Source organism: Miscanthus floridulus, chromosome 19, assembly GCF_019320115.1.
Source record: "Miscanthus floridulus cultivar M001 chromosome 19, ASM1932011v1, whole genome shotgun sequence".
Classification (NCBI taxonomy): domain Eukaryota; kingdom Viridiplantae; phylum Streptophyta; class Magnoliopsida; order Poales; family Poaceae; genus Miscanthus; species Miscanthus floridulus.
In genome coordinates this window covers 88,917,594-88,941,426 of record NC_089598.1, presented here as the reverse complement: position 1 = coordinate 88,941,426, position 23,833 = coordinate 88,917,594, and the positions used below count along the sequence as shown (strand labels likewise).

General features: G+C 43.4%; 1 pseudogene; it reads right to left on the bottom strand.

Annotated features, from left to right (window-relative positions):
- Positions 1-708: 708 nt before the first annotated feature.
- On the bottom strand, positions 709-15,294 carry LOC136526330 (uncharacterized; annotated as a pseudogene).
- Positions 15,295-23,833: the final 8,539 nt, after the last annotated feature.

The window sequence follows — 23,833 nt, the reverse complement described above, 5'->3', positions numbered from 1 at the left end:
AAACATTTAAATTATACCACTTTATTTGTTTCAAATTCATGCCCCCTATTAAAGTACTACATGAATGTCCTAGGAACATTTAAACTATAACTGTAGAAGAGTACTCTAGTTATTTTATTGTAAAAAAATGGGTCATCTTGGTACAAGCGTGGCTTGGTAAAAAAAAATGCCAAGTATTTCGAAACGGAGGCGGCATGGTGCAATCTGTGTTTGAATGCCCCTAAAATCTAGCTTGTTTGGATTGGATCATGGGATTCAAAGATTTTTTTTTTATTCTTAAAATCAGCTGAGATCTAAACGGTGCCTAAGTTCTAAAGCACTCTGCAATTCTAAGAATCTGTGCGTCGAAATATTTTGAGAATTTAAGATTTTTTGTCAGATTTTTAGAATGTGTCCGAATCTAAACAGGCTGATAATCACCTGGAAAAGCCCAGCACCAGCAGAGTGGGAATCGGCTCGCTCCTCGCCCAGCAACGCTGCTGATACTCTCCGAGTGTCTCGGGTGTTTGTTTGGAATGCCTGCGCATCACACGGATCGTTGGAATGCCTGCGCGGCTGCGCATCACAGGGATCGTCGGCTCGGAACGCTGGATCTGAACCGTACACAGGTAAGGCGGTGGATCCGACGCCTGTGAAGGTGGGTCACGCGGCCAACCAGGAGAATATAACCAGTGCAAGTAATACTAGTTCAGCAATGGAGTAGTATAATTAAGCATCTTGCTTATGTTCAAAACCATGGCAGCTACATGGCTCCAAAACATGTAGTTTTACTGTAGAGGGAACCTTAGGCTCGATGTACCTTCTGATAGCCAAGACTGCCCTGTGAGCTTCCATGAGAACATCCTCGTGCATTGGAAGGCACTTGCCAGAATAGTTGTCAGGGTCCCAACACCTCAAACAACTCTGAGGGGCTTCCAATGTGAGGCACTCAAGTGACGTCACACTCTCGAAAACATGGCATGTTAGCTCAACCAAGCTCTTTGCGAAACTGAATTCCACAATCTTCACTCTCTTTAGGCTGTGATGATGAAGTTCTCGCATCTGCCGCAGATCTGCAGGGCCATTGAAAATCGAGACATATGCTCCATGTATCGCTGCGATACCTATAATGGAAAAGGCAAAATTAAAGTGATTGTTCCATTGTAGCTACCAATATCATAGCAGTATGGGCAGCGACTCACATCCAATTCAAAAGTCTCCAAACAAGGAGCTGCATCAAAAAAGAATGCGAGAGACAAATAATCATAAGTTGGGGAAAAGGGTGCTCCCATAAGAGCAATATTTAAGTACTTGAGGTGGAGGAATTTGCTATGCAGCATTGGTGTACTGAACATCTGCAAAAGGATGACTGGTTAATTAACTCCAAGCTATGACTTGATGCACTATAGTAAGATATGCATATCACAAGTCTACAGTCACCTAAAGTCATACCTCATAGCGTGAATGTAGGGTAAGAGCTTCGAGATTTGGCATGCTTGATGGAAGTTCAGCACGGGCGTAATAAACTACGCCGGAAAAGCGCATGCTTAGGTTCTTTATTTGCAATGTATCTCCAAGTGATAGTTGTACCTTAGGGTGTCCTATAAATACAAAGTCAGACAGACCTAGAGCTTTATTGTCTATCACTTTCAGCCTGCCACAATTAGACACCTCTAGGTAGCTGAGCTGATGGAGCAGGCAAGGTACCTTCAGGCAAACTATTCGATCGCAGTGACTTAGTTCCATCCTCTCCAAAGCAAAAGAATATGAAAGAAGGCACCCTAACTTGTCTCCAGTAATAGATACAAAACAAAGATGCAATCTAGTGAGACTTCTTAGCCAACCAAGTGCATCTGTCGGATGGAAGGAACAACCCTCAAGGTGAAGATATCGGATTGAGTCCCCAGTCCCGTTGGACAGAACTGAGTAAGGAAAATTGTACTTGCCTTCATTGACCACAGAATAAGGGTGAGTTCTTCAATCCCTGGTGTAACAGCAGTCTGAAGCCAACTGTCAAGATAACAAGAGTCCTTTGCGGTATACTCTGAAGCGATTCGAAACATGAGTTTCTTCACACCAATTCCTGAATGCATTTTCAGAATGTGGTCAACTTTGCTGTAGAAAGCTCTAGCTAATTCTTCCTTTCCATATGCATTTCCATTCAAGCCCAATATTTCATTACTGAAAGTAAGGTTGGGATGGCATCTCCAGGAATCTACAAAGGAATGAGATACACAAGCGGCTCGGGCAGCATCTCGCATTGGCATTAGGGAATGTATATGACGCCAGATGTCCTGCATGCACAAGCATGGTCAAGAAGTTCAACATTAGAAGTAGAGGAAAATGGTTGATTCAGATGGAAGCAAAATAAAATATGGAGTGTTTATGGTTGTAAATTGAAAAAGAAAAGAGAACAGTTTCAGTAATGACGCCAGATGTCCTGCATGCACAAGCTCTATCAAACAGAATTTTACTGAAAAGTAATTCTTTGTTGGTTCTGTGAGGTGATTCTCTAAAATGAATTAGGAGCTGAGAGCTAAAAAATAGTTTCTCCTGATTCAGATCACGCACATAATCACTATATGAACAGAGTTTATTGTAGAGAATTATAGGAAATCAATTTCAATCAGAGAATCACTTTGTCACTGAGAATTAGCTTACAAGAAAATCTGAAGTAGGAAGAGCTCTACCAAACTAACCTAGAAGTAGATAAACAAACAACATTGTGTTGATTATACGCTATCTCAATGTCTTTTTTATGGGCAATCCCAATGTTTGTCAATAGTAATTAGCTAGTCAAAGAAACATTTCTCTTAAGCAAAAGGATATTTACATAGTTTAATTTAAATTTAGAGTCTGTTTGGATCCTAAGGCTAAAAATTAAATGGACTAATAAAGGCTAATAGACTCTAACCACAAATTGGTCCCCATTAGCTCTTATTAGCCCATAATTAGCCCACATTTAGCTCTTCAATTTGGCATCTAAAGTTAGGGGCTAACTGTTAGCCCTCGAATCACACATGCCCTTAAAACATATTAAAATTAAAAAGCGTAGAAAATAATACAAATTAACTATGCATGACACTAAGTACCTATAAAAATTCTTAAATGTAATTGTCAAAACACCTCAAGAATCACTAAAGAAGAAAATTTTAAAGGATGAAAGAAAATCTTGGTTTTGATGATGAACCAAGAAGTTAATTGCAAAGGCAATCGAACACCAAGAGAAATTCTAAATAGATCAAACTATTAAACGGATGAAAATCAAGGGTCCTTAAATCGAAGAAAAAATTAAAATTGACATAGAGAGAGAGAGAGAGAGAATGTGGGGGAGAGGAAAGACTTCTCATTTGCATGATTAGTGGTTTTATATATATTTAAAGCAGTACCCTATCCTATCCTATCATATTCTATAAATACCTATATAGATGGAGGCCACTAGAGGCACGTACCTTTGTTGGGCAGATGAACAAAATAGTGAAGCAGCAGATTGGCTAGAGGCAACTGCCGATAACGATATTGGCATACGTGATTGGATTGTGGCTAGACTGTATGGTTGGACATGATTAGGTATGTGAGTTTTTGATGTTTCGATGCATTTCAGTGCAGTTATCACAAATTTCAGTAGATCAAATTGGAATTCCGGAAATTACATCCTGTGGTTCTCGATGAACTTCCGTAAAACAATGATTGTTTTCGTTAAAGGAACAGATTACAGTACGTGCTAGCTAATAACAATATGGCACTTGTTAATTTCAGGTTGGTCGATCTTACATCAGGATAGAGGGAATCACACCCAATTTTGTCAAGGAAGCTTAGAGAAATATCAAGCTTCCTAACGTCATCGTTGATGATGCAATGGGATGGATGCCCAGTGACGATCATTGCACTTGTTTGCAGAAGGTTAAGTCTGGATATGGGTGATATGCTGGGACAAGCCTATTTCGAAATTTAAGAAAATCATGTCTGTAAGACAGTGATGTCAATATCATTGTTATTCAACATTTTGTAATCATGCTGATGTGTTTTAGGATTGTAATCATATGACGTGTTTAACTTGAGTAGTGGTTCAAATATTGTGTTTGCCGCCATCTTTCAATTTAAATCGTGACACCTTTTGTTGACTTACTGCCATTTTTTGAATGCAAGAGCCTAAAAACATCCAATACTGTAGGGCTGCTGCCTACTCCTTATCTTTTTTTTATCCTTCTTTGTTTCTTAATTTTTGTGTGTTCTGTAACCTCCCTGTCCCCCCTGTTTGTTCTTTGTTTTCTTTTGCTTTGTACTTTGTTTCCTGCGGTTTCATAAAGCACTGTAGGGCCCCCCTCATTCCTCAAAAAAATTTCTCAATCTTTTCGAGTCTGTGTTGGATCGGATGGATTGTGCATGATGCTGTGAGGCCCAGCTAGCCTGAAATCTCAGCTTGATTGGATTCAAGTTGATCAGTTTACGTTATTTATTTTCGTTCGCTCAAGCTAGCCTGAAATCAAGCAGCGTTCCTTCCGGGATCTGCCTGTGCCGTTTCTTCCGGTGCCGTGTCCCTCTGTCTGATCTGCTTGATTTTGTGTTGGTTTCGTTTCTTTTTGGCACAGCAGCAGCGGGTCGTTATTTCTCGTTCTCGGGTCTTTGCTCGTGCTTGCAGCTTGCTGCTAGGAGAGATCCAACTGCAGTAATGCAGCAGTGACCGATCTCAATTGCAGCTTTTTTTTAAGAAGGGGGGCCGGATATATATTAATATCCTAGCTTCTGCATCGACTAATGTATATAGATGTTCTTATTATAAATACAACCACTAAGGTCCACGCAATGTCAAAAACAAAGGCAGTGTTCGGCTGGCTGGCTGGCCAGCCACCTCACGAAATCACTGTTCACGTCCTGTCAGAACAGTATTTTCCTCTCACAACAATCAGCCGGAACAGTATTTTTCAGTCCTGCCGAACAGGCCCAAAATTTTGAGTCAAAGAGGAAAAAGAAAAAGTTTCCAAAAACAACATCTATAAGGCAATTCTATTGCTAAATCTCCAACCGTGTCTTACAAACATCTCCATCGCGGTTGTCTCAATATTCATGCAACACATCTTCGTCATTTGGCGATTCTCCTCCTTCTGTAATAGCAACCAAAACCTGATCCAGTAAGTCCCCCTAAAGATAACCTGCCAATAAGATGGTGCTAAGATCGTGTCAAAGACTATATCTTTCCGGGTTAACCAAATCACCCAACAAATCGCACTCGCACCCACAAGAATTTTAGATTTCAGTTTCTTATTTATCCCGTCTAACCAGACTGTAAACAATTACGCTCGTGTTTGATGTGCTCGGTTTGAATTAGGAATTTAGACAGCAGCTGTGTTCAGTCAATTTTCAGTTCAGCATCACCTTTTTCAACAACACATCATTGCTTTGGTTTGTGTCACCATCAAGCAATAAGCAATAGTGAATCAACTATTTAGAGCATCTTTAGCTAATCATTGATGGATTATGCCATGTTCGCTTGGCTTATATGCTGTACTTTTTCAGCCAACGAACAATATTTTTCTCTCACAATAAATCAGCCAACAGAACTTTTAGCCATGGCTTATAAAAGCACTAGTTTGGTTTTGGTGAATTAATGAAACCCTAAGTGATAACCTAGTTTATCAAGTGATCATGAGATAGACAACACATTCCAAGTTGTGAAGCAAATGAAGATCATGACATGATGACGGTGATGCCATGGTGATGATCAAGTGCTTGGACTTGAAAAGAAGAAAAAGAAAAATAAAAGGCTCAAGACAAAGGTATAAATGGTAGGAGCTATTTTGTTTTAGTGATCAAGACACTTAGAGAGTATGATCACATTTAGGATCGATAGCCGTACTATTAAGAGAGGTGAAACTCATATCGAAATGCGGTTATCAAAGTGTCACTAGATGCTCTAACTCATTGCATATGCATTTAGGTTCTAGTGGAGTGCTAACACCCTTGAAAATGTTTGTGAAAATATGCTAACACATGTGCACAAGGTGATACACTTGGTGGTTGGCACATTTGAGCAAGGGTAGGAAACTTCACCGGTGGAGTGTCCGTCCGTAGAGTGCGGACAGTCCGACGGTGCCACCGGCGCCCTAGACAGAAAAGTCAGAGGTCACTGGAAGTGACCGGACACTGGCCTCGGTTGGACCGGCGCGTCCGGTCAGGTGGAGCATGAAAACACTGGCGTCGGTCTCTGATCGGACGCTGGGTTACTTAGTGACCGGACGTTGGAGGGGTGCGTCAGGTCCTACTGACGTGGTAGTGCAGAGGGGAGTCGTCGTGTGACCAGACGCTGGATGTGTCTGGTCAAGCATGACCGGACGCGTCCGGTTAGAAAAAGTCATCTCTGGATGCTTACTAGAAACGACCGGACGCTGGGGCTCAGCGTCCGGTCAGTTTGAGCAGCTGTGTCCGGTCGTCATTTGATCGTTGGGATCGGACGTTCAGTATTTGAAGAGAGGGGACACGTGGCACGCATCATGTGACCAGACGCTGAGGTCCAGGTCCAGCGTCTGGTCAATATGACCGGAGCATCCGGTCACCCCACGTTGTGTCCAGTAAAGGAGTACAGCGGCTCTATTTCGTGGGGGCTTCTATTTAAGCCCCATGGCTAGCTCAAGCTCACTCTCTTGGCTATTTGCATTGACATAGCAACCTTGTGAGCTTAGCCAAAGCCCTCACACTCATCTCCATCATTGATTCGTCATCTTTATGAGATTGGAAGAGAATCTAAGTGCATTGCTTGAGTGTTTGCATCTAGAGGCACTTGGTGTTCGTGTTTCGCTGCAGGATTCGCTTGTTACTCTTGGTGGTTGCCGTCACCTAGATGGCTTGGAGTAGCGAGGATCATCGAGTGGAGGTTGGTGATTGTCTCTAGCTCTGATCATGGTGATTGTGAGGGGTTCTTGACCTTTCCCCGGTGGAGAGCTAAAAGGTACTCTAGTGGATTGCTCATGGCTTGTGTGATCCTCATCTTGTGTTGGTTGTGCGGCACCCTATTGAGGGTTTGGCGTGTGATGCCAATTAGCGCGTGAACCTCCAAGTGAGTGAATCGCCACAACGAGGAGTAGCTTGCCGGTAAGCAAGTAAACCTCGGTAAAAATCATTGTGTTCATCATTTGATTCCGAGGTGATCGGTAAACCTCCAAGTGAGTGAATCGCCTTTGAGAGCACACTAACTTAGTGTAGTGACATAGCTATTATGTGGACAGAAACTATATCAACTAGAATTGTGGTAGGTGGCATTTGAGTAAAGCATGATGAGAACTAGTAAAGTATTTGAGTTATTGCACATGGACTTGTTTGGGCCAACACAATACACTAGCATTGGCGGCAACAAATATGGTTTTGTGATAGTGAATGACTATACTAGATACACATGGGTATTCTTTCTAATGGACAAAAGTGATGTGTTTGCAACATTCAAATCATTTATCAAAGGCATTCACAATGAGTTTGAAACAACCATCAAGAAAGTTAGAAGTGACAATGGTAGTGAGTTCAAAAATACTAGAATTGATGAGTTGTGTGATGAATTTAAAATTAGACATCAATTCTCGGCCAAGTACACTCCACAATCAAATGGCCTTGTTGAGAGGAAGAATATGACACTCATTGATATGGCAAGGTCTATGCTTAGTGAGTACAATGTGAGTCAATTTTTTTGGGCCGAAGCTATCAACATGGCTTGCTATTGTAGCAACCGTCTCTATTGTCATCCATTGAAAGAGAAGACACCATATAAACTCTTGAATGGTAGAAAACCCAATATTGCATATTTTTAGGTCTTTGGTTGCAAATGCTATATCTTGAAGAAAAACACTAGATTAGGCAAGTTTGATAAATGTGATGAAGGGTTCTTGCCTTATCTCTTTATATTACCGCAAACTAGTTGTCAAACTCTTTAGTATAGCTAGTCGTGAGAGCTTATTAGTTTGGTTAGTGTAGCTCTTTAGTTAGCCTTTGAGAGCACACTAACTTAGTATAGTGACATAGCTATTGTGTGGACAGAAACTATATCAACTAGAATTGTGGTAGGTGGCTTGTATTTTTGTTAGGCTAGCGCAACACTTGCTTCACCTCATAATTGTCTAACCGGTTTGCTAAGTGTTGTTGTAGAAATTTTTATTAGGCTATTCACCCCCCTCTAGCCATTATGACCTTTCAAGTGGTATCAGAGCTGAGGTCACCGTGATTTGAGGCTTAACAACCTTCGGTGTAAAAATGGCTTAAATCAACAACACCAAGAAGCCACCCTAATTTGATGTCATAAATTATTCATATTGGAAATCAAAGATGACCACACATATCAAGTCAATCAATAGAAGAGTGTGGAAGGTGGTAGAAACCAAAATTGAGATTGAAGATCCGGAGAATTCCACCACGGCCGAAGAAGTGCTTCTCTAAAACAATGACATTAAGTGCCATTCGTGATGAAAGAACATTTGTTCAAATCAAGAATATTGAGATGGCTCATGAGGCTTGAAAGAAGTTGGAAGAATTATTTGAGGGCACTCAAGCCATGAAGGGTGCAAAGGCATATATTCTCAAAGAGAAGTTTGCAAGCTTCAAGATAAAGGAGGATGAGAGTGTGCCAGAGATGTTCCATAGGCTTCAAGTGCTTGTCAATGATCTCAAAGCACTTGAAAAAGAGGTGAAGGACAAGGACTTCTTCCATAAGTTCTTGAGATGTTTGCCTTCAAGATTTGGCACATTGGTCACTATTCTAGTGAGAAGTGGTTTGGACACCATGACACCAAACCAAGTATTGAGAGATATAATGACCGATGACACATATAGAGATGATGATGAGAAGGAAGAAAAGACAGAGAAGAAAGATGAGAAGAAGGATGAGAAGAAGAAGAACGTGGCATTCAAGGCCACATCATCCAAGGGCAAGGCAAAGCAAGATATATCAAGTGAAGACGATGGCTCATGGGATGATGATGACGATGAGAAGATGACTCTCTTTGTCAAGAAATTTGGCAAGTTCATGCTGAAGAAAGGGTACCGTGCTAGAAGAAAGAAATCTTCATCCAAGAACAAGAAAGTGTAAAGAAGGTGCTTCAAATGTGGAAGCAAAGATTATTTTGTTGCTCAATGTCCATACAATAGCGATAATAATGATGACAACAAGAAGAACAAGAAGAAGGACAAGAAGGAAAAGAAAGAGAAGAAGGGCAAGATGACCTTCAAGAAAAAGAAGGGTGATTTATATGTGGTCACTTGAGATAGTGATGCTTCCTTAAGTGATGATGATGGTAGTGATGATGACAAGATCACCAAGAAGAAGGCACTTGCAAGCATTGCTATCAATGAGAAGTCTTCTCTCTTTGACACTCCATCATACTTCATAGCTAAGGCCACTAAGGTACAAACTTGTGATGATAGAAGTGATGATGAACATGATAATGAAAATAAAAATGAAAGTGATAGTGATGATGATGAACCTACTAAGGATGAACTATTTGACATGCTAGAAGATGCTAGAGAACACTTTGACATCAAGAGAAGAAAATGTAAAAGCTTGCATAAGAAACTAAAAGCCCTTAAGCAAGCCTTTGATGAGCTCAATGCATCTCATGAGAGGCTAGAGGAAGCCCATGAGAAGCTTGGCAAGGCTCACAAAAAGCTTGAAAAGGCTCATTCCTCTTTGCTTGATGAGTAAAATAAAAAGGAGTATGTTGAAACTTGCAATGTAGGCTTAACTTGTGATATAATTGATGAATCATTATCTGTGCCTATCATTGTTCCTCCCACTAACCCTTCTTATAGTACTTCTACTTCCACCTCATCTAATAGTGATGGTTTCACTTGTGATGCCTCACTAATGGTTGAGAATAAGAACCTCAAGAAAGAGGTCAATAAGCTCACTCACACCTTGGCTAAGGCCTATGGTGGTGAGGACCGCTTGCTTATATGCTTGGGTAGCCAAAGAGCTTCTCTATACAAAGAGGGATTGTGCTATACCCCTAAGAAAGGCAAGGCGACTATTACTCCTCACAAGACTAGTTTTGTAAAGAACAATGATCGGTTTTGCACTAGTTGTAAGCAAGTTGGTCATAAAGAGCAAGAGTACAAAAATAAGAACAAAAATGCTAATGTATCCTTCATTAAGTTTGATTCTTTCTATGTGCTTACTAAGGGTACAAATGGTGTGAAGGCTAAGTTCATTGGTAAACCATGGGTGTGCTCAAAGAAAAAAGTCATTTGGGTACCAAAGAGCTTAGTAACTAACCTTTAAGGACCCAAGCAAGTTTGGGTACCTAAAAAGAATTGATCTTCTTTTGTAGGTAAATTACAAAGCAGGAGGAATGCATTGGGTTCTGATAGTGGGTGCACTCAATACATGACCGGTGATGCAAGAATATTTAACTCAATTAACACTAATGGCAATGATGGTTATGATAGTATTATATTTGGTGATAATGGCAAAAGCAAGGTCAAAGGGCTTGGTAAGATTGCAATATCCAATGACATGAGCATTTCTAATGTATTGCTAGTAGAGAGCTTGAACTTCAATTTGCTATCCGTGGCTCAATTATGTGATCTTGGATTCAAATGCATATTTGGGGTAGATGATGTAGAGATCATAAGTGTAGATGGCTCTAACTTGATCTTCAACAGCTTTAGATATGAGAATCTATACTTGGTTGATTTTAATGCGAGTGAACCTAGATTATCTACATATTTATTCACTAAGTCTAGCATGGGTTGGTTATGGTATAAAAGGCTTGGTCATGTTGGAATGAAACAATTGAATAGATTGGTTAAGCATGACTTGGTTAGAGGCTTGAAAGATGTTGTGTTTAAGAAGAATAAACTTTGTAGCTCTTGTCAAGCCGGTAAACAAGTTAGAAACACCCATCCTAAGAAAAAGCATGATGAGCACTAGTAAAGCATTTGAGTTATTGCACATGAACTTATTTGGGTCAACACAATACACTAGCATTGGTGGCAACAAATATGATTTTGTGATAGTGGATGACTATATTAGATACACATGGGTATTCTTTCTAATGGACAAAAGTGATGTGTCAAATCATTTGTCAAAGGCGTTCACAATGAGTTTGAAACAATCATCAAGAGAGTTAGAAGTGACAATGGTAGTGAGTTCAAGAATACTAGAATTGATGAGTTATGTGATAAATTTAAAATTAGACATCAATTCTCGGCTAAGTACACTCTACAATCAAATGATCTTGTTGAGAGAAAGAATATGACACTCATTGATATGGCAAGGTCTATGCTTAGTGAGTACAATGTGAGTCAATCTTTTTGGGCCGAAGCTATTAACACGGCTTGCTATTGTAGCAACCGTCTCTATTGTTACCCATTAAAAGAAAAAACACCATATAAACTCTTGAATGGTAGAAAACCCAACATTGTATATTTTCGGGTCTTTGGTTGTAAATGTTATATCTTGAAAAAGGACACTAGATTGGACAAGTTTGACAAGAAATATGATGAAGGGTTCTTGCCTTATCTCTTTATATTACCGCAAACTAGTTGTCAAGCTTTTTAGTGTAGCTAGTCGTGAGAGCTTGTTAGTTTGATTAGTATGGCTCTTTAGTTAGCATTTAAGAGCGTACTAACTTAGTGTAGTGATATAGCTATTGTGTGGATAGAAACTATATCAATTAGAATTGTGGTAGGTGGCTTGCATTTTTGTTAGGCTAGCGCAACACTTGCTTCGCCTCATAATTGTCTAACCGATTTGCTAAGTGTTGTTGTAGAAATTTTTATTAGGCTATTCACCTCCTCTAGCCATTAGGACCTTTTAGCTTATTAGCCAAGCGAATAGGGCATTAGTTAATTCATTTTATTTGCTTAATTAGTGCTCCTGATAGCATTGCTTGTTTCTAAATTTTTAGGCTGCACAGTAGCAAACTGTCTCGGTTAAATTTGTCATTTTCGTGTGTACAGCTTTACTTACACGCTACTTTGAGATCTCCCTAACTGCTACTAGGGTTGAGACACTCGTGTGACCCTGTCAGTTACTCACTCCGTTCTAATTTATATGTCATTTTGGTCTTCTAGATATACAATTTTTATTATGTATTTATATTAAGGAGCATAGCAAAAGGTATGTACCTAGAAGACCAAACCGACATATAATTTAAGATAGATGGTGATAAATGAGATGCAAGTTGGTCAGAAATTGAGATATGTGCCAAATTCTCATAGAAGAATTTTTATTGGCTCCAATTCATTTTTTTCTAGTCACTGTTTCGGTCCTTCATACTGACCTCATACAAATGTTAAACATATAGCCCATGGCAGCTATATAAATGGCTGCTTCGGTCTCAAAAGTGAGGATAAAAATATAGAGTGACAAAAGCAGGAGTACAATAACAATAATTGGATATCACATGAAGAACACAAGAGCACCCAATTTTCGTTTTTTTATTCCCTCTCGTAAAGAAAAAAACCAAAAAAAGGATTATGCATGTACCAGTATACCATCTCCCTTTTTAGAGTTCCTAACTTCCTATTGTAGCATAAGAAAAAGTAGAAATAAATTAGTACTACCACCATATCAAAAATAATGAACGAGAGTTTTTGCCAATAGTGTGATTATTTAATTGAGTAAGCCAAGATGATTCTTTCCATAGTACTTCCACTTTTTTAAAATAAGTGACTTTTTTTACTTTGAGACTTTTTGTTTGACCGTTGATCTTAAAAAAAATTATTTAAATATTATTTATTTTATTATAACTTATTCTATCATTAGAGATACTTTAATACTAAATTATTTATTTTATTATTTACTTAAAAATTGAATTTTAATACTAAATTATTTATTTTATTATTTATATAAAAAATGAAGAAGACGAACGAAAAAAGTCGCTTATTTTGGGAGACAGGGAGCATGTACCCTGTCTACGCTTTTGAGCCGACATAGGCACGTGCCCAGCATGCTGTCACGTCTCCTTCCTGCCTCGAATGACAAGAAAAAAGGGGAGTGGATTTTATGTGCTGCACGGCATATGGATGACTGAGGGGAGGGCCGGATGAGCTTGGATGTTGTCGACAAATGGTAATTAAGTAATTTCCTCCTCTTTTATTAGTCTTTTTCTTCTCTATTAGTTTGCTAGGGCCACATCATTTTTTTTTTGAGAATGCTAGGGCCACATCATTGAGATGTATAGGATGTACGTCAAATAGGATGTCCTATGTTTCAACCTGCGTTCCAAACATCAAGAAGCAAAGATATTTTGCTACGTGTATTTTTTGTATGATATAAATGATGCTCCAAACTTTTAAAACAATCTCATGTAGTCTAATCCTATGTTCGAAAGGGCAGCAGGGAAAAGTGACTTCATAGGTGAAGGGTCGTGATTAACTCAACAAGGATGGAGACTGTCACGATTTTGGAACATACTATTTTCTAGTTGTGCTATGTTTTTTTTGTCGTGATCTTAGGACATACTTATAGATATATTGCATATTTTTTCTCCGTTGCAAATGTATGGACACTTTTGCTTGTAAAATTATAATAAGCCTCTCCCCAACCTTTGCTTTGAAGACCTGTAAAATCACTGATTACTCAAATAATTTTTTTAATAAAAAAAACATAGTAGATTCGGTAGTTCCTTTAACGCAGAGACACTTAACACCGAGTTATTAAATTTATTATTAAATGTAAAATGAGAGAAATAAAAAGTGATCTTTAACATTTGTGGTCTACAAACTCCATCTGTCCTCCGTTCAAGAAAAGGAAAAACTATCAGTTTGTTCACAGGTATGTCCGAATTTATGACATCGACGCCTGAGAAGACAGCACCGGACCAAGGCTCTAGGCTTTGTTCCTAGGCGTAGCCCAATATTTTTTGGCACAATCCATGGTGGCCCTAGTTGTCCATGAGTCCAAGTCCAAACATTGCAGGCAGCCGAGACACTGGCCTAGCAAAGGATTCTCAAGGTGACACAATTGCTCTCGCCTGGCATCATCAGCAGACGCCTGACGCCGCACGCCCTCACTCCCCCTCCATCAAGTTCTAGGCCTACGGCTGGTCGGCGGCGCGTGCGTGCAGCCCAAATCCAGTGGGGACCGTCAGTAGTGTGGTTGATCCCTAACCTATTAGTTAGTCAATTACCTATTTCGTGCGTGGATTAGTGTATATGACCAGGTTCTAATCTTGGTTGGATCCGATTACTATGTTATTGTTAGGATTTATAGTTTAGCTAGCAAATGTGCCAAATGTTGTATCGGAGAAACAAAACTATTAAACATTCATGTGAAACAATGACGAGAATGTTATTATACGTGCAACACGCGATCTACTTTTGAAACATCTAAATGCAACACTTAAAACACACGTTTAAAAGACAAACACTTGAAACATGCGTCTGAAACACTCACGCAAACACCTGAAAACACTTGAGAACCATTGCAAAACATAAGCAACATCAAGATAAAACACTTGCAATATGTGTGTGAAACATACTCCCTCCATACCCGAAATTCTTGACGTTTAGGACATAATTGTGCTTACCAAGGAGTGATTAATTAGGGGGTATTTTTCCCTGTCTGCCCCTATTAAATATGGTTGCGCGTGCATCTCATACGAGAAAGTTACCCATCTCAGATGGCTAGTGCACTGAGGCGTGAGAGTGGCGAGCTGGGGTCGATTCCTGGCGGCCACAATGTTTTTGCTGGGGGCTTCATTTGCATGGGATTTTTTGCATGGCACTGTTGGGCCCTGCGTGGCGCGTTTTTGAGGTCAGTTTTTGCAAAGGATTGGTCGTGGCGCGCGCGCTGAGCCGCAGAAGTCGCTGGGCACGTTTGTTTTCTCATTTGGGCGCGTTTGAGCGCGTTTCTTGGCGCTACGGCCATGTTGCACCGCAATTTTTTCGTTGTTTGCGTTGGCGCCACGGGATTCTAATTTTAGCGCTCGCCAGCTCCGTCGTTTGAGTTCCATGGTGCGTAATAAAACTTCGTCTTTCCCCCTGCCTTGCTTGCTTGCTTGCTTAAACGCCTCATCTCCTCACTTCGTTGCTTGCTTGCTTGCCGTGCTAGCTTGCTTCCTCACATGGCTTAGCTTTTCTCCTTCCACATCTACGGCGCAACGTGCCGCAGTGAGGACAGTGCATGACCTCGTCGTCGTTTGGGATGTCCTCGACGGAGTCCGGCACGACGTCGACGGAGTCCGGCACGAGCTTGACGGAGTCCGGCACAACATCGACGGACTCCATGGACACATCAGAGTCCAGCGCGTTGACGGAGACGAGCGCATCAACGGACTTCATGGCCTCCAAGTCCAGCGCGCCGACGGAGTGCTGCGCCTTGACGGACTCCATGGCCTCGAGCGAGCAGGAGAGCGTGGCGGCAAACCCTAAACGCGCTGTCGGCGCGGCCAACCCTAAACGATGGCGGCGAGGAAGCGAGCAGGAAGGGAGGCAGGTGCTGCGGAGAGGAAGGGAGGCGCGTGCAGCGGTCTTTACTCGTACGCGAGAGCCGAGAACGGGCGGCGACCAAGAGAAACGAGACATCAAGCAATTAATGCCGAGCGGAACGGACGCAAGCGGAACGGACGCGAACGGAATGGACGCGAGCGCCAGGGCTAAACCCGTCCGAGCACGGCCGAGCGAGCGTAGAACGTCAGGTTTTGTGAAAACACGATGGGAGCCCAGGACGTCAAGAATTTCGGGTACGGAGGGAGTATACAACATCCAAATAAACACACTTTGCAACGTACGTCTAAAAACAGATGAAACATTGAGAACAGAAGTTTGCAACATATGTGTACAACCATTGCAACATATGCAACATCCCGGTCCATTTTTGCAACATCCATACGAAACACTTGCAACGTACCTCTAAAACATCTGAAACATCAACTAGTCTGACATCCTCATTCAATCTTTTGTCAAAGAACCAAACAGTGGGTGTCTGGTTAGTGCAAAGATTCATTTCAGTTGCCAGATGTTTCAACAGCAAGTCTAGTGTCAGTGACCCATACTCCACATCCCACTTAAATACTCGCCCTTTTGTGTATGATTTCCTACCAGTCGAGTCTTTGGAAGCAAAAGCTTCGACTTTAACCTCTAGCGCAAACATCCCACCCCTAAGAAGCAGTAAATTTATCCCCAAATCAAAGTGTATACATGCACAAATCATCAGAATACCAACTAATCGTCAACTGTGTTGACCACATGGAGACAAAGGATGCAGAAAGGGTACCTGCTGCCGTTGTCCTCCACTGTCGGAGCAGTGGACGCGCACGGAGGCGCTAAGACTGAGCTCCCCGCCATCAGGGTGCCTCCATCACCTCCAGTGGATGCGACGTTAGGGTTTGTCTCCGTCGCCACCACCTCCAATCGCCGTCGCCAACCACTCCTCGATTCGCCGCCACCGCTCACGCCTGGTTCGCCGCGGAAAGAGATGGGGTTAGGGTTTGGTCGAAGAGATGAGGGGAGAAGAAGGGACGGTGGCGCGGGCGTGCGGCAGAGAAGGAGGAAGAAGGTGAGAGAAGAATGGGGGCGACAGAGAAGAACGGCGGCGTGTGCCTTATCGTCTGGTATAGGGGCATTACGGCCCAATACCGAAATACGGCGCCTGCAGGTGGGCCCGTCTACGCTCCAGACATAGCAAAGGGCAAGAGAGAGGGAGAACCAGAATAGCAATGACAAATTTCCAATAAAACAAATAGTAATGACGTTCTTCAAAACTTGAGAAATTATAATGGCAAGAATCCAAATAACCCTTAAACATAAACCAAGCCGATCACCTGCGAAGAAAATGGAAATGCAAAAACAAAGGAAGAAGAAACGCAAACAAGAAGATGAGCCAATCACCGAGAAAAAACAAAAAAAAACAAAACAAAAAACGGCAACGCAACCACCAAGCGGACCAAGCAACAGAAACGCGGACGGTGAAAATGAGTAATGCGGAGGGTAGGTAAAAATAAGAAAATTTTTGACTTTTAGCGCTAGATATAGATTTTTGTTGTTTTATAGAAAAATTCTAGGCAAAACATCACGGAGCGTTCGATACGGGTTGATGGCCCTAGTCAAAGTCAACTGGATGGGGTCCATCAGATCCACAACTAACGGTCTGAGTTGGGCCGGACTTGCTATGAGCATGGGTAGGACCAAGCCCAGATAAATTAAATTACACCGCTGCTTTAGGATTTGTGCAGCTTTCAGAAAAAAAGGCCCACTATATATATATATATATATATATATATATATATATATAGACATTAAACTCAGGTTTGATGCAGGCAGAATACTCGCTGCCAGTGCAACTCAAAGCAAAATAGGGTCAGAGAGGTAGGGACGAGCGCACAAAAAAATCAGGCACTCGTGGAAAGGTTGGCCGATGGGCTGTCACACTCCTCACTCGTGCACTCGCACAGTCCACGAGTGTACAACGCAAATGAGTTTCGGCCCAAACCGCGAGCTTGCAGGGAACCTGCAGCCCTGTTTGCTTGCTTCCCTTGGCTAGCTGCTCGAATTCCGCCTCGTGGAAATCGCTCCGCGCGCGACGGTCATCCTCCAGCCACAACACGAGGCCCGCATGCATATGCATGTCCAGTCGACAAAATGAAAGCTTTGCACGATCCTCGTTAAATTAGATTAGAAAAGCAGCATCGATTGGATGTGCTCAAAGCTGCCAGGAAAGTTCAGGAAGCCACGAAAACAAGCTCTGATCGTCGGCGTCGCTGCCTAGTGCCAAGCTTTTACAGAGGCCCGGATGTAGCAATCAGCGCTTTAAACTTTCTCAGCTCGGTGGAGTCCCTAATCATCTTCTCCTGCAGTCTCCAGAAAGAAAAAGGCGGAGCGGAGGGATCTCCATCTCCGCTGATCGCAGACAGACAGGCTTTAGTAGTTTGGATCGGACCGGCCGAGGTTATCCTCCGGCCACAAAGCAGCTGGAGTGGGTGCGCGATGAGTCACGCGCGACCACGACCAAACTCTCGTGACGACGCAAAGTGTAGCTGCAGGTGTGAGGGTGACCGGACGCAAAGTGATATGTCGATTTTTTTAATGAATTACACGGTATAAACGTAGACGCTTAGAAAGACGCATGTATAATGACCCTTACGAACGAACACACGTTAACCTTACCTCTATCAGTGCATCCGAAAAACTGGGCGGGCATGTTTCTCAAAGTTGCCAAAGCCACCACAACGGTGATTTTTATAACGACATGACAAGATTAAAATGGTTTATTTATCGGGGTGGACTGTGATCTGACGACTCAGGTGGACTAAGCTGAGGCATGGAGATGATAGCAAATCTCTGCAGGTGCATTGCATGCATGCGCGCGTGCCGTGTGGATGGAGGTTGGTGGATGCACTGTCCCCGTCTGTCATCCCCCATCCCCCATTTATTTAAATTAATTTCGTTCACCCTGGACGGTGATCGATCGACATGCCCACGGTCCAGCACCGTACGTCCCAAGTGTGCCCCGTAGTTTTGTTGGTGACTGGGCAGGCAAGTTTTCAGCCAAGCAAAGATCTGAAGAACCTCACGCGTGCTATCAAAATCCAACGCCTAGGAGGTATGAGTTGCGATATTGTTCGTTGTTGCCGGAGACGGAGCATGCAATGGTAGCTAATCAGCTTGCTCGTTTGGCTGTGGCTTATCGTAAACGATCGTAAATTTTCAGCTGGAACAATATTTTTCTCTCATACAAACCAGCCAGCAGTACTTCTTTATGAACCAACAACGATATGAACCAGCCAATTGAACAGGCCGTCTCCTGGCCTCCTGGGGCATGCATGTGTGTGCCGCTAGCTTGGCAGAGGGCAAAGGTGCGATGCGATCATGCGGTGCCATTGCATGCGCAGAGAAGGAATGCATATACATGCAAACGTGGCTGCACGATCGGACTGATGCCAAGGGTTGAGATACGGGCCCAATAATTTAGGTGTCTACGTATTCCCACTTCGGTAGCCAACTTGGAGCGCCCACTTGTGGCCACGAGATGATGTGGCATATTCGCAATTATCCAGTGGATTTCATATCACGAACTGGTTGGATATTTTTAGATTATTAGTGGGCCTAGTGAATTTGATTTTCTAGATAACTAAATTATTCTCGCTCGTTATTAATGTAGAAGCAGATATGGGCTTAGTAACGGCTTATTTTTAAATTTTGCTAATATGATTTTGTAGTGCTTTAGACACCGAAAATTCCATATTTCGATGAAATATAGCTTGCTTTGAACATTTCTAGTATTTATTACTTGAACTGTATATAAGGGGTTCTAGTCTTCCAGATCCTTCGTCTTCAGACGTCACATGGAGTCAGCTGGTGATGACCGAACTATATTCCGAAAACCTTTCTTGGCCCATACATGATGCTATAAAGTTTCGAGGGCATTTTAGGCGAAGAATCTATATCAACCAAGGGCCTATATTCGTTCTCCTTCATTCTGTCAAGATAGACGAGAAATTCTGATGCCCCAAGATACACTTATTAGCCACTTGTTGTCGTCCTTACCATGAATCGTCCATTTTCGATCAAGCACTTCAGCACGCGTACGGTCATGTCCTGCCATATAGTATATACTAACCTATTTGGACTGAGAGGTGAGAGCCATCCACAACATTGAAAATTACCCAAGTTCTGAAAGGTTCTACCAACTTGCCACACGCATCCAAATCCAAAACCAAACGCAAAACATATCCCGCGACTCATCACACACAATCGTGACAGCGCGACGCCCGCTCCCACGCTCTCCATCTCTTCTTCCCATCTCCGGCGGCCTTAGAAAAAAAGTTTTGAGACAGGCCAGGCTACAGGGAGAGGAGAGACGATAGCGAGGCGGAGGTGGCAGTGACGTCGCCGAAGCGGGCGGCGGAAGAGGCGGTGAAAGGTCCTAACATGGCTAGATGGGGTGAATAGCATATTTAAAAATCTACAAATCAACTAGAGCAATTTGATTAGTATAACAAATAGTAAAAAATAAACTTGCTCTAGCTCTATAAGGGTTGCAAGCCACCTATCCAACAATTCTAAATACTATGATGACACACAATTTACTAAGTCACTACTCACTAAGAGCTCTCACAATTGCTACACTAAAGAGCTACACTAGATGAACTTAAGCTACAAAGCAAGCTCTCAATTCTAACTACACTAAAGAGCTTGCTACAACTAGTTTGCGGGAATGTAAATGAGTAAGTGATGTGATTATACCGCCGTGTAAAGGAGTGAACCAATCATAAGATGAATACTAACTCAATCACCCGGAGAATACCAAAGGACAAGAGACAATCAATTTTCTCTCGAGGTTCACATGCTTGCCAACACGCTACGTCCCCGTTGTGTCGACCAACACTTGGTGGTTCGGCGGCTAAGAGGTGTTGCACGAACCTCGTCCACACAATAGGACACGGCAAGAACCTACCCACAAGTAAGGTAACTCAATGACACGAGCAATCCACTAAGGTTACCTTTCGGTGCTCCGCCGGAGAAGGCACAAGTCCCCTCACAATCACCGGGAGATGGCCACGAACAATCACCAACTCGTGCCAATCCTCCACCACTACACCAAGCCGTCTAGGTGGTGGCAACCACCAAGAGCAACAAGCGAATCCCTCAGCGAAACACGAACACCAAGTTCCTCCAGATGCAATCACTCAAGCAATGCACTTGGATTCTCTCTCAATCTCACAAAGATGATAAATCAATGATGTAGATGAGTGGAAGGGCTCACAAGATTGCTATGTCAATGTAAATGGCCAAGAGGGTGAGCTTGAGCCGGCCATGGGGCTTAAATAAAGAGCCCCCATAAATAGAGCCGTTGGCTCTTTGTTCACTGAAAATTCGAGGCGACCAGACGCACCGGTCAGATCGACCGGAAGCAAGACCTCAGCGTCCGGTCGCGCGATGCACGCCACGTGACCCCTGCTTTAAATGTTGATCGTCCGCTCTCACCGGTCATCAGTACATTTAAGTTGTGACCGGATGCGCTGCTCGAGGTGACCGGACGCAGCGTCCGGTCGTTTCCAGTAAGGTTCCACTCACGACCGGGCGCGTCCGGTCACACCTGACCGAACTCGCCCAGCGATCGGTCACTCACGATCTTCTCTGTGCGCTGCCACATCAGTGGGACCGGACGCAGCCAACCAGCGTCCGGTCACGAAGTGACCCAGTGTCCGGTCGAAGACCGACGCCAGCGTCTTCACTGCTTCCACTGACCGGACGCTCCGGTCCAGTTGAGACTAGCGTCTGGTGCACTCTATGAAACCCTGTCTTTTCTGTACAGGGCATCGGTGGCATCGTCGGACTGTCCGCACTCTACGGGCGGACACTCCGTCGGTGGAGTTTCGAACCCTTGCTCCCAAGTGCTAAACACGATGTGTATCACCTTTGTGCATGCGTGTTAGCATATTTTCACAAACATTTTCAAGGGTGCTAGCACTCCACTAGATTTTAAATGCATATGCAATGAGCTAGAGCATCTAGTGGCACTTTGATAACCGTATTTCGATACGAGTTTCACCCCTCTTAATAGTACGGCTATCGATCCTAAATGTGATCACACTCTCTAAGTGTCTCGATCACTGAAAAAAAAACTCATATCAATTTCACCTTTGCCTTGAGCCTTTTGATTTTCTTTCTTCTTTTTGAAGTCCAAGCATTTGATCATCACCATCATCATGTCATGATCTTCACATGCTTAATCACTTGGAGTAGTGCTACTTATCTCAAAATAACTTTGATAAACTAGATTAGCACTTATGGTTTCATCAATTCATTAAAACCAGACTAGAGCTTTCAGGCGGCCGGGCCAAGTTGGAGCAGGAGCCAAGAATTGTCATGGCGGCGACAGGGAGGAGGGAGAGAAGAAGAAGGCCGCCATGGGCGTGGTGGCCTCAGAGCTTCAGCGAAACGCTACCAAGCCACGGCGGGGCGGTGGCCTGGGTGGCGGGGTCGCGCGCTCGCCCTCTGCACGACCCGTCACAGGTCAACTGTGTCCAAACTAAAAGCGTCACTATTTTGACTCTAAGAACTTGTACGATCGGTAAGCGCGTTCAGGAACTCCGCACGCCAGTGACAAATTGGCTCCCCTGCTGCGTCAGATCAGAGAAAGAAAAACTCCTCCGTTCACAACACATCACCAGAGCCAAAACATTGTGGTTTCACGTACGGTCATGGAGAAATAAAATGCGATCCCAGGAGTTTTTCTCCGACGATTTCTTTTGGCAGTGCCGTCGTCTTTTTTATTTTCTCTGCTTCCTGAATATGGTAGCAGCGCGCAGTACATGGTGCACTTTCGACGTGGCGCGGAGTGCTTGGCGCCATTTGCATGTAAGGGCGAGCAGGCCGACGGCGACAGGAGCCTCTTATTTTTGGCTCACAAATGTTGGAAAAAAAACTCGACCGGTGAGAGAAGAACCACCCTCACGACAATATCATAGGAAGAGACCGTGTGACCCCGATCAAGAAAACCCCTGAACCCTGGCACATATTCTGAAGGGCCGAGTGAATCGGGACAAATCATCAGGCCGGCGTTGCCAAAAGACGCACTGTTGCCGACGCAATCACCAGAAATTCGCTTTCCATGGGAATCGAACCCTGGCCGGCAGCCTCCAACCGAGCAAGGCCTAGTGGATGCTGCATATAGTAGGTAGATGCATAACTTGTCCTAATTCCCTCTGCAAAAAATGGCGCAAGGATATGCTTGCGGGAATGGCGGGATATGGCAATCGTGGTGGCGTGCAACAGTTAGTCTTACAGCTACTTCACAGTTTATAAATGTCTTAAGCTTGTACGTCAAACCAAGTGTAACTTGCAATCCGGAGGAAATCTTCTTATAGCTTGCTGAGTATCAATCTTAAATCCTTAATTCAAGGCCAATTGGCTGAAAGGAATTCATACCCGTCAAACGTACCATAAAGGTTTCTTACGGGACTACGTTTATCCAAACAAAAGCCCCCCTATAAACGCTATAAACATGCATGTCTACCGTGTCATAGTTACTTGCGTCGATCGTTGCTAGAGGCCGGGAAATTGGGCTCTACACGTTGTCGGCAGCAAAAGTGCCCACATTACATCCCAGCATCAGAAGGAAAAAAAAACACTTAGCGCTTTTGACAGTGGGGGACGATGTGATCATCTCCTGGTCATCCGCTTAACACGCTTCAAGAAATGCACTGGCCGACTGGTTGAACAAGTGTGGAGACGGCGAGAAAAGGCGGAGCGCTGACACTGCCATGATCGCAATCCAAATCCTCTGCAACCCAAGTCAAGTGACAAACGCAAGTAGACAGGTAGCAGTAGTAAACTTCTCCACGCGGTACGAATGGCATATGCTGGATGGGAGGCTATCTGCGTTCTGCGACGCCGCCCATCACCTCATCAGCTGTCGCTTTCGGACCAACTGCTGAGGTTATCATCTGAAACTTCGGCGGCCGTGTATATGCTCGTGCAGTGGTAAAAGTCGGCGGTGCCGCGTGGTCCGCCTGACGGCCTCGCCTCGGTGCGTGACGGGTCACGCGTGCGCGGCCACGATCGATGCAGTACTCCAGTCCCTGGACATGTCGTCCGACTCGTCCCATTGGAAATCGGACTCAGGTGGGTCGGCGGAGACGGAAAAAAAAAAAATTCTCCGGCGTCCGTCCGCGTCGCGCGCCGCTGGCTGCGGCTGTGCTCCATCCACTTGCTTGAGGCCACTGCCGAGGTCTATGCAAATTATGAGCTCAGCACCAACGACCTTCAGGCTACTCCATGGCATTGAGCTCCGCGCCGGCATGTTTGATGTGTTTCATATGTTTTATATAGACGTTGCATGTGTTTTATTTAGATGTTGCAAAAATAGATATGGTGTTGTATTTGTTGCAATGGATATACACGTATGTTTCAAGTGTATACTTTAAAT